General features: G+C 40.2%; 1 long non-coding RNA gene across 1 annotated transcript; it reads right to left on the reverse strand.

The window, feature by feature from the left end:
* Window positions 1-11,002, reverse strand: LOC111264986 (uncharacterized). The gene is made up of 4 exons (XR_002683185.2): window positions 10,791-11,002; window positions 10,147-10,346; window positions 5,208-10,018; window positions 1-4,809 (listed from the first exon to the last, which is right to left on the reverse strand). It is a non-coding gene; the product is annotated as an uncharacterized LOC111264986 (long non-coding RNA).
* Between the last annotated feature and the right edge of the window lie 1,134 nt (window positions 11,003-12,136).

Raw genomic sequence — 12,136 nt, forward strand, 5'->3', positions numbered from 1 at the left:
TCGAAGCTCAGAACATTGTAATAATAACAAATGTCAGAGAAACTATAGTACGTCATGACTCAAAGTGGGTAAGTTTTGGAAGTCCCGTCTATACAACGCCGCCATCATAGTGACCCATATATGTAAACCTATCGTGTAAGGTCGCGGCATCCAGGTATAAACTGCGAGATCGTTGGGCCATAAGGGCTTCATGTGCTTAGGGACAAGCACGCTCGCCAGCACATAGGAATCGGACGTAACCCCGGAGATTGTTTTCATTTCCAAGCCGGCAACCCAAAACGGCGTAGTCACTGAAAACTTAGTGCACATTGATGTGTTAAAGCGAAAACTTGAATTGATTCACGAGGTTTTCGTGGTCGCCTGCCCCAATGGAAATAGAAGCGCGTTTGCGTCAGTGAAGTACAGTCTTCAAACAAGCCAATCTGTGTGCTCCTGCACAATAGCCGATCTTAGAAATGGCTGGACATTTCTTCTTATAGGTTTCGACTAGAAAAGAACGATTCCAGTCACTTCAGCTTTCCGTTTGGCAAACATACGAAGTCCATGAACAGCGAACCCCAGCAAAATGAAGGTTATGTGCGGCCTAGAACATGCTAAATCTGTACTGAATTTTTATTAAAGTCTAATAGCTTCCGCAATGTTATTATTATAGATCGCGTTAGCGACGAGTATTTTCTCAATTGAATAATGTATATAATATTACGTAATAATTTGAATAATTTCTGGAATAATGGGTTACCTTAGTTAGATTTTGTCTAGGCCTTGTTACTCTTCATCAATTGCGGTTGATCAATGCCACGTTAAGCCACCTCCACCAGACTTCGGTGACACCAGATGACTCTAGCGAATCCTTCCGTAGCTTCGTTCGCTACGCCAGAGATTACCAATTCAGGTTTGCACCAGCCTCGACAGTGCGGGATTGGGAGGAGTAGGAGACGCTAATGGCTGGCAAAAACCTCATTTAGTACCTTAACGCTAAGTAACAGCGTATTCATTGCTCTCAGAAAATACTCCTGACCACAAAGCGACGTGGCACCCACGGCGACATACGTGTATAATCACTATAGCGGTTACTCTAGTGGGAAATTAGTGCACATGAACGAATATTTTTTATGCACACGGGTGAGAGATAAATTTGAGTTAGTTAGTATTTCTGTCATTCTAACTTACTTTCGTCTTGTTTATCCATATCACATATATACTACGTGTGTACAAAGACTAAACATTGTGTGTAGTCAATTTCTGTCAGCGACACATGAATGCCATACAACTGGTATAAATAAACTTATTATGATATACGATGCAATAAGTTAGCGCAGCTATAAAATGCATAACGTAAGGCTTATTCTGGAACTGAAAGTTAATTCTGTTGGGTCTCTTTTTCGGAGTTCACATAGTTTGCCTATATTCTATGAGTCCTTCTAATCAGTGCTCATACAGCGGTAGTTATACTGTGGAAAACAAATTAAACTTGCTTAGTCGGATTAAGTCGTGTTCAGAAAACAGTAATTGTGAAGGCCTGCTGAGGCCGCTCCGCGGTTACAGGGCTAGCTCAGAAGTCGTAAGCCCTGGCCTGACTTTGCAGATTGTTCGTGTTTCTCCAGCTGAACAAAACATTGTATGTTGCTATTATTCTATTGGTCGCAAAAATAGGTACCTGCTTTGTAGCGATATTATATTTATTTACGTTTAGATTAATGTTTTTTATAAAGCGCTTTCGTTTTACGTTTAGCTAAATAGTGAACGTCAGACCGGTTACTTATGTAGAGCCTTTAGCTTACTTTATTTAGCGCGAAAACCAAAAATTACGAGTACATCCATCTATCTCGAAAAAAATCCTTAATTATTCACGTATTTTATTATGAAATCCGTTTGTATCCATAAGCATGTTTTGCTACAACAAGTTATGAGGTTTTATGGCGTCGCCATTGCGACATTTGGCGGCGAACCATTCATGAAAAGGAGAGGTCCAAATACCGAAAAATCACTCGTAACCATTCTCCTCAATGGAGATCAGATGGATATGGAATGGAAACGTTCCTTCTGGAAGGCGTCACAATCGTTAAAATCCTGATCATTTGCTAAAGGATTTATTTTTCAACTGTCTACACAATCACTCTCCGTTGACAAAAAGATCATTTGTTTTCGTATCTGTCTAATCTAAGTCGAACTCATGCATCATGTCAGCAATACTAGCTCAGCCTCACGAGAAACGTGAACATCAGAGATGGATAATAAAGATAAAATGGTATATTTATATTGTCGCTGGTGGTTACAACCCGGTATTTATATATTCCCGTTTGCGTTTTGTACCGTTTGATTATCGTAATAAAGTCAAAAGAAATAGAAATACATCGTAAGATTCTAAAACTACCATTATGGTATTCGCTCGTTGTTGGATTAGTGCTGCCGGTGTTACCGTTGCCAAGTGCCTCAATCTGACCCCACTGAGCCACTAAACAACTGCGAGTAACATCTTTGGACGTCGATCTAAATAAATCCGAATAGTCGATCTTGATGCTGATCCCTTCCATTTGTTCGCTGCTCTCTTAATCTTTACAAAAGCTGCATTGGTTTCCGACATTCGGAGGCTGACGTGTAATTGGCCCCGGCGTTACCCGCAGTCACTGGTCCTCCGGCAATCATTGCTACGGCTGCTTGCATGTATTGCCGTGTAACGTGCACGTTATAGCACGAGAAGGCGTAGCTAGGACCGCAGTGTTTCCAGTGGTCGTTCTCTGAGGCTCACTGATTTGGCTACACGGGTTTATTGTTTTAAATATAGCTTACATATACATATATATATATATATATATATATATATATATATATATATATATATTGTAGAACTAAATCCAGTTTGTTAGACATATCTTTTTGAAGCATTTGCTAAGCTTTTCTAATTGATGCATATGTCACATCTGTCCGCCAAGAACCAATTAGTGTAATAATACGAGGAAAACGCAAACAAAAAAGAAAACAAGACAGAGTGCATTGATCTGCCCTCTATACTGGTCCAATTCGAGTCCTTCAGCGTCCATTTTACTATACAATATTTAGCTGTACTGTGTTGTTACGAGGACAGCTTTAGGCACAATTCCTTTAATTTTCATAGAAAGGAAACTATGAAATCTTTTTTCCTCCGGTATATTATAGTAAATGTTTCATCTCGTATCTGTAACAAGAAGTAGAAATATCTAGTTACACTAAATTGGTTTCAGCGGTCGTTTCGAAATTCGGAAGTGGAAGATTTTTACGGTCGATGTATTGCACAACATGATACTCGTCAAATATGTCTCGTCAACTTGACATTTATAGCGGCAAAAGCTTCAACTCTAATTTACAAAAGCAGCAAACATCGACGTTACTATCGTATGGTAATTACTACAAAAGTAATGAAACTCTGTATACGCGATCAGTTTCGGCGCATGCTCTTCATGCATACTCGCTATCTTCATTGTGGTTTTCAGCTAACAGCTTTCAGTTTATGGGTAAGCTTTAGCATGTTAGTAACAAGCAAACAGCAACTAGTAAATAAAAAGCATTGTTGTTTGCTATCGTTTCGGAGTAGGCTAACTCAAATCACAAAAGTCTTCAATGTAAATAAATATCCTAAAATTACGTCCGATGTCCGACCGTTAAGTATCTATCTGTCTTTTTCTTTATTAAGCTGGAGCGTGTTCAGGGCCGAATTTGATTATGTCCGTTTTTTTCGCATTATTATTAGACTTAGAGGCGGAGGCAAAACTGTCTACTTCGTCTATATTTTTGCTTAGGCCTTACTTCTGCGATAAACAACCTGGTTCACTGTGGCGTGACGGCCACCGCGACATGTCTTGTATATACATAATGATAACTTCCTGATTATTGTTTATTTTCAGTGGACCGAGATAAACTTTTAATAGAAAAATAACGTTATGAAACGCTTTCAGAAATATGAAAATGTAGCAGGAGCACAAATATCTGGGGCAGTTTTAAGTGGAGCCGTCTAAGCGGCTTACAAATAATCGGATAAAAGATAACTTTAAATCGAATGGGCTTGTTTAGCATACTCATAGACATCTTTTGAAAGAACTAGGGTACCAAAAAGCTTGACCGGCCAAGAAGGTGTACTGAAAGGTTATGGCGAAACACCCTAAAAAACCTGTGAGGAAATCTAGCCATAAGCTTGGCATCGGCAAATCAAGTGCCCACTGCATCGTAGGACGTTGTAAATAGAAGAAAAAGTTGTATTCCAACAATGGCACGTACTGTCAATGAAGATGATCGGCACCGAACTAAACGATTTGGCGAATGGTATGTTGGCCAAGCTCGAATACGATTCACAGCTTTTGGAGAAAATCTCCGGAGCAATGGAGCTACATTCAGACTAAATGGAATAATTAATCGACCTTATTCTCCCTACTAGACGATCGTGAATACAGATATTACATCGTAGCGCTATGGAAATTTATCGGGAGTCATAATGTAGTGCTATATTCCAGGTGGTTAAGCGCGCCACCCTTCTTTGACAGTACAATATGACTAGTGGCATTTATTTGACAAGGATTTATTGTATCACGCATTCTTTAAAAAGCGATCAATGTTATTTCTAACAATCTGTGTGTAATTATGCGCTATTATCGCGATGTGAGAGCACATCATGATGAGAACCTTTTGAACAGATAGGCTGAACGGAGAAGTTCTATAGTATACTCTGCCTGTTTCCCAGGCATGGATTTTTGCTTGTCGGGACACCTTGAATATATAAAGCATGGGAAAAACTGACGACACTGAAAGTTTAGGGAGCCGCAGGTGAGCAAGAATGCACTGCAATAAAAAATAAATATTTATTAAAATTTGTGAATCAATAGCCCGCCTTTATCATCTGTGCATTAACTAGAATTTTAAGATACTTGAGCGTCTGCGATGGGGGCTCTTTTGCAACTTACAGATGATTTATACGTAGATAAGCTGAAGTTATAATCATTCAGACGGTATATACATTTTTTGGAACGCTCTACATATACATATATGCATGAAATGCGCGCGACGAGCGTTAATAACATTACCGTTTGACTGTTTGATGTAAAAAAAATCGCCTTAGTTGGGGATCCATGTGTCCGAATATATATTATCGACCTAAAGCCTTAAAGTACCAGAGATCTTTAATTTACCATAATGGCGCCAAAATCGATTTGCCTAACTTTGACACTCATATGGCGTACCTGAAGGAACATCGGGGGTCATCGACTCTGCCAACTTACGGTTGAAGACTATGAAGTGTGCGTTTATAAGCGAGTAGGTGGTGAGTTTCGGTCGAGAAGATCCTGGTAATGCGAATTTCGCTGGCTCCTGCGAAGTCGAATAGTTCATGAAGTTCCTGAATTTTGCATCTTATCGCAGACTGCTCACACGGGTTATGCGCAAACCCGCATCACGTTTTAGACAACGCGAAGCATCGCTTTAGCATGACAGAACATCCTCTTTCGTGTAGTTTTTAGCAGGGTATAAGAGCTTGGTTACACACAAATGTCAGCGGATCTGGGTTAGGGCCGGTTTTGGTCCAGGTCGAGGCAAGCCAAGGGCGGAATCGCGATATAAGAAAGCGTGATTCCTTTTAACCTGTGTACTCGCTGCAACGTTCCCTCGAGAACGGAAGCCTAGGTATTATAGGTCATTTAAGAGCCTTTAGTGGTAAGACAGATTTCGGTGATGGTCCATTATCGTGCCCGGTTCGTCTAACGCGCGCTGCTTTAAAGGCTACGTTTGGTGCTGCGGGGCGGGGAGTAAAAGCTTTACGGTGTCCACTCGGGGGCTTCAGCAAGATCGTGACAGACAATGTGACCTGTTTCGCACTAAGGAAGGTGACAAAGTACCTCAGAAAAAAGCATACTGAACGGATTCGACCATTGCATCGCGCATCTACGGCGCAACAGCCTGGCCGAAAGCATGATCCGCACGATCAGGGCCGCAGTTCCCTCCACAAGTCGCTGCCTCGAGCGGCGTTTTCGCTTATCACTTCCATACGTGAGAGTCTAGGCGAGACGCTATTCGAACTGCTTGGCAACCACGCTACATTATTTAGATATATGTACCCTATATATATGCATGTACGTAATATATATGTATGATAATTTTCATGGTTATATGGAGTGTTACATGATGTCTAATTTGTCGTAGGGAGTCACTTCAGGTTTTGTTCTTAGTGACAATACATGCGTACACTAGCATTTGCGCTTACCAAATATATATGCAATTTAATTGTAATAAAAATACTCTCAGACATTACCTGATTGGTACTACAAATTGTTTACTTGTATTTTGTACCATTTTGCCAATAGAAGACGCTGCGATAGCCGACATATTTCCACAACGCAACAAATGCTTTTTAAGGATGTTGAGAACATATTCTACTATTTGGTAATGGTCCCATGTTGATGTTAACAATGTAATGACTAAATAATAAAAAAATAATAACATAATAATAAAATTAGAGAATTTCAAATTTAGGTTCACGCTTTTCTAAGATCAAAACATTATTATTCCGATTATTTTCAATTAGATTAATGCGAATATCCTAGTAGTTTTTTGCGATCAGGACCCATGCTCAGTGAGCTGTTAAGGACAAGTCAATCGGTCTTTTTCGATTTTTTTTTACATATATTAGATTGTTGAAATATTTAATAGTCAATAGATCTTTCAAATCGGATATGTCAATTAATAAGCATTTGAAAGCCGAGATTTCGAAAGTAACAGGTGTTTTAAAATTGCTGAAATACCTCTAGCCGAGCTTCTAAAGATCTATAAAAAAAAATTGCATTGACACAAATGCTGCCTAAGCCCATAGACAAATTGTGTTCTTTGCCGTCAAGATGTTACGTACGAAAAAACGGCCAAAAGATTGTTCCGTCGTGTTCGTTCTCAAGATTTCACTGTAGCAGATGCTTCTCGTAGTGGTCGGCCAATTAGAAAAAGTTATTGCCGAACTTGGGCAAGACCGACATGTGAGCCATGATACCGTCAATAAACTCAACATCAACCACTCAAGCAAAGCTGGCTATACAATAAGCTCGATCTTTGGGTGCTACACGAGTTGAGGCAATTCAATTTCCATATGCGAAAGTTTACAGAAACACAACGGATTCGAGCCATTTATAAAGCGATTGACTACGACTGATAGAAATGTAACGACACTGCGCGAAGAGGGGAAAAAATGTGCCTGATAGGCCGGCGCCTTTGGTGGGATTAGAGAGGAATCGCGTATTACACGAGTTGCTGCCGTCTGGCAAAACGATTACGAAAAGCCATTGAGAAAAATCGATCGGAACAAGTAAACAAAAAAGGTGTCGTTTCTTTTACCGCTTTTTATTCCTGTAAAATCTCATTAATGATGTTCATTTATCACTTGTTCTCTCAACCATAGACGCTTAGCAAGGATGAATCTATGTGTGGTAATCAGTAAAACGGTAGAAGCCTATCACCGATAAAAAAGGCGTATATCTAGTCCAGTAGCATTACACATTGTGATGTTCACTTCAATTTACCCATAAAAACCCATTTTCTAACAACATAATACGTAAAATCGTCCAGCGTGAAACGTGACAAACATTATTCTCCTCTTTAAAGATAGCGCTATTTTATAACAGTGCGATAGTCCGCGACACTTTTTTCGAGTACGAGGTACACTTTCAGTGTTTGAAGTTTGAGGCCGTTGACTTATTTTCATTCGAGCTTTTAGCAGACGAATTGCAGCAAGCGGTTCTAAAATATGAGTTTTATCTTGACACAGATTGCCATATAAATCTTGTGTGCGGCGAAAGCTCAACTACTAGAAACACCGTTAGCCGTCGGTTAGTAGGATTATGGGAAGAAGGTAACCCATTTCAATTGCACGATAACACTCGACTTCACGCTATAAGAATTACGGTCACATAAATGCAGATGTTACAGCTGGAGGCTTTTTGCAGTTGATCGTACTCGTCATACATTGCGACCGCGAATTACCATTTTTTTTTTTTAAAAAAACATCGACGGCTTGGTAATCGATAATAGGCAAATTAGTCAGATCCTATTAGAAAGTTAAAGTTGCTATTCGAGACTATTTAATAGACTCTCGCACTTCACACTTTTATAATAACCGGGCTAAATCAGTTATAATCCAAACGACAAAAGACTTTACTTTGTCTATACTAATATATATATATATATATATATATATATATATATATATATAAAAAGACGTCTTCTGACGTAGACTTTAGTCTTTAACAAAGACAGGCCTACGGTGAGAGTTCATCCAACCCGCCTGTTTGGAACACTTTGATCATGTCACGATGATAAGGTGCAGGTGTTCTATGCTATGGGCAATAGAATCTGCTATTTTCGTCAAGACCTTACCGAATGCGTAATGAAATATATGTTCGCAATAATGACAAACAATCGACAAAAAAAAGGGGCAAATTAATCTTTTGCATGAGATGCCGTGCTACGGTATGGCTCATGGCAAGTCCACACGGTGTTTTTCTAATGTCTACATGTAATAATTTCTTGGACGTGCAACCACATCCGATTGTAGCGCAATTCAATTTCATAGCTTCAAAAATTGCGTTTAAGTTCAAATGCGTTATTCAAATGCGTTTAAGTTCCGTACGCAGAGTGTCTCTTTTCAGTCCGGATCATCTTATTCGATTGCTCAGAAGGCCCAATTAATTATAGCGTTTAGTTCCGATGTAGCATCATCACTCCGAAGAGTCTTCCTCGACAACGGCGCATCCCTTTCCATTGCCCATTTGGAAAATTGCTTCTTTTTTTTTTATTCGAAATCATCTTCGCTGATAGAGCCGCATGACTATGGTTCTTCCACTTTCTGACACTTGATTTACTGATGTCAAGCTTAAAACTTGATCGATTTCCGGGTAATTTTGCGGCACTGTTTCTTAGCTTCTGAAACCGTTGACCTTCCCAAATAATTCCATTCGTTCAAAAGATACTTTTTTTGTAAGTCGACTTGTTGCAATACACTTCGAAATACATCTTGAAATAACAGCTGTTCTTCGTAAGACAATATTGGTTTACTTTTCTTCCCACAAAAAATAGAACAATCAGAAACCTACAGGCCGCTAAACAATGTTTACATCTTGGGATATTCTGTATTTGAACGAAACGGTACAGCACTAAAAACATAACTGTCTCTGCGCACTTCAAACAGTATATAGCGCGTATATAAAGCCAATATGTAATAAATAAAGCGCTGCCTTACAAATGGTGCCTTTTAGTACGTTTGTCAAAGTCGATATTCAATAACGAAGCGTTGGCAGTGTGAGATGAGCTCCTATAGTAGCGCGCCAAGAGTTATATAAATGCGGTTTTCTTTGCCGCAGAGCAGAAAAAAGGCCCGGCATATAAGAGAATCGGTTATTCTGAAACAGCCCCTGTCCAAATTTAGCTGGTTTTCCTCGAAAGCAGCAGTAGCAGCGCCGGTTGCGTGTCCTTTCATTCCCGGAAAACTCCTTTTGCTCTTCTTCTTTCTTCTACTTTCACATTTTCGTTTATTCATTATCTCACCGTGGGCACGGACAACGTTTCGCAATAGTGCACATGATCTTTCGCATCTAGCTTCCGTCATATATGTCTATATGTTTACATATATATATCCGTTTCTCCGCGTAGAAAGAGCAGTCGGCCGTCCTTACGAATGCCTACCCGCCCTCTGAATCAACTGTGCACTCTTAGCCTGCATTTTGTTAGCATAGCTTTGCAATGTAACGTCACACCGGTACGAGTACTCTGCCTCGCTGCGTTCGTCCTTCTTTGAAGACCGCCTCTCCACGACGTAGCTTTCACTGGCAGCGGCAGTATATCGATTTCGGTTTCAAATACGCAGCCTTCTTACGAACAACATTGATAACGGTATGGCCACCAACAAGCTGCTAATCGTTCGATTAGACAGGCCACTGCAAGTAATAGGACGATCGCACGAGGGCGCTGCCACTCGGTACATCTGCGCAGATCTACATATGACAAATACAAAGTGATCCTGTATTGAAAGGAAGAGAGAACAACGTTAGCGCTTCGTGCATAGTAAACAACGCTGGACGAGCGCAGTTTGTTTGTCAGCATCACAATATGCATGATAGATAATCGGGTATATTTATAATACAATACCAATCGTCGAGGAAAATGCTCAAAGCCAAAGAAGAGGCAGCTGACACATTCTCGACGTCCTCGAAGCAGTTCAGGTCGGTCCACGAGCTCAGGTTCTCTCTAGGTTATCATCTCTCCGGCGACCTATCACTGGTGTATTGGCGACAACGCGTCTGGCAGGCAGCGTCCATCAGCAGCAACGACACCCACGGTTGCACGCGCTGGGTAGTAAATGCAATCTGTGTATTAATATAGCGTACAAATATGGGTGCGAGAGACTTCTCGTTGCAACACTTGCATAAGTACAACAAAAAAAATAGTACGTCAAAATCCACGAATAGTATTTCCCTTAATTGATTGCAAACTGCGTGTAGCATGTGTTACTTCATGCGAGGCCTGACGGTTTGCGCACTCTTGTAGAACTCAACGGCTATCGGCCCGTTCGAGCGAGAACATTCGACACTTAGTCTTATCATCCGATAGGCTCTTCGGCGGTTTTGCGTCGACCTGGTTTTGCGCACTTTCTATAGAACTCTATAGCTTTCTATTTAGTCTGTGGCACTACCTGAACCGTAGCCAAGGTAAGTAAGTGTCAAGCATAAACGATACTATAAGAAAACAGTAGTGACAATAGGAAAACCGTGAAACACGTGACAGACGCCTACCATACGACGAACGCAAACGAGAGAGTTCTTGAAATTAACCAGAGTAGAGGCGCGCACATCTACAGGTTTATGCACAGTGTCTGCGTATGTGTGATCAACTGCGTTTCATCGCAGGGCTCATCATCCCGTCATTGACCTCTCGCGGCCAAGAAAAAGCATTGAAAATCCGCGCCGCGGCCGGCTGTTATGTGAAATTTAATCGGAACCTGTAAACGACACTAACCACGATAAAAAAACAAGGCCAATCTAGTTGAAACTCGTTTCTTTTTTAGAATTATACTTGAATGAACTCAAAGCAATAACATTCTGATGGACTAATAGAAAATACAGGATCGCTGATAACGCGCGCGTTGTTTCAGCACTGCCTGAGCCATCAGTTCTATTGTAGCTTTACGACGAAGGAACACAATGTGCCAATAAAGATCCAGAAACCAGTCTAACTATACGTTCCTTCGTCCCTATTTTCAAGGTGAAAAGCTTGTTCGTTTTTTAAGAAAGACTCCTCCGCTCATTAATATGATGATTAACTTTTACGAGCTCTAATCCTCAAGCCAGGATCTTCTTGTCCTTCAGGCGGTATCGTTCAGTCAGCTACCTTAAGGTAAATAATAAGACCGTAAAGCATTTTGTCTCGGTGATTACCACTTTACTTACTTGTCCTGTTCCCAGAAACCATACCGTAGAAGACGAAAGCGATATGATTTTTCGTGTTTTACCCTTAAACATAACTTTGACTTGTAAATGAGCAATCTATAATACGAGAGAATTAAAAGTCAAATCTCAGATCAGATCTTACAGTTTTACAGCTCACAGCCAGTTCAGTAAAAAAAAAAAAAAAAACCTCTCAATACGATTTATAGCTTCTCCTTCGTGCTATTTGGGTTTAAAGAAACACTTCCTTTGAAGGTTCAGTCGTTACGTGACTGATACTGTTAACGTTACTGCTACTACTACTATTTATTTATAGGTATTTTGCTTGAAAAATTTGGGTTCTATCATCTTGCCAATCGAAGTCAGCATATTTCCGCCTGACATACATAGTAAAAATACACGTTACAAATGCTGGCAGCATCTTTCCAAACATAGTATTTTAGCAACGAAATGGTCGCGTATCTGTTAAAGACCCATTTTTTCGGTTTCTTATTTATTTATTTATTATTTCGATTATTTTCAATTGAACAGGCCCACTTTAAATGAATGTACATAACCCTATATTAGCAGCCTTCTTTTCTAGACTTTTGATATAATGAATTGTCGACAGAGATTATTGGCACTTTTTCGATTCGCTCTGGTCGCATGTTTCAGGTCTCGTCGAGACAAGGCCAGTGTCATATAGAAGCTGATAC

The sequence above is a fragment of the Varroa jacobsoni genome, unplaced genomic scaffold (genome assembly GCF_002532875.2).
Source record: "Varroa jacobsoni isolate VJ856 unplaced genomic scaffold, vjacob_1.0 scaffold_920, whole genome shotgun sequence".
NCBI classification, from domain to species: domain Eukaryota; kingdom Metazoa; phylum Arthropoda; class Arachnida; order Mesostigmata; family Varroidae; genus Varroa; species Varroa jacobsoni.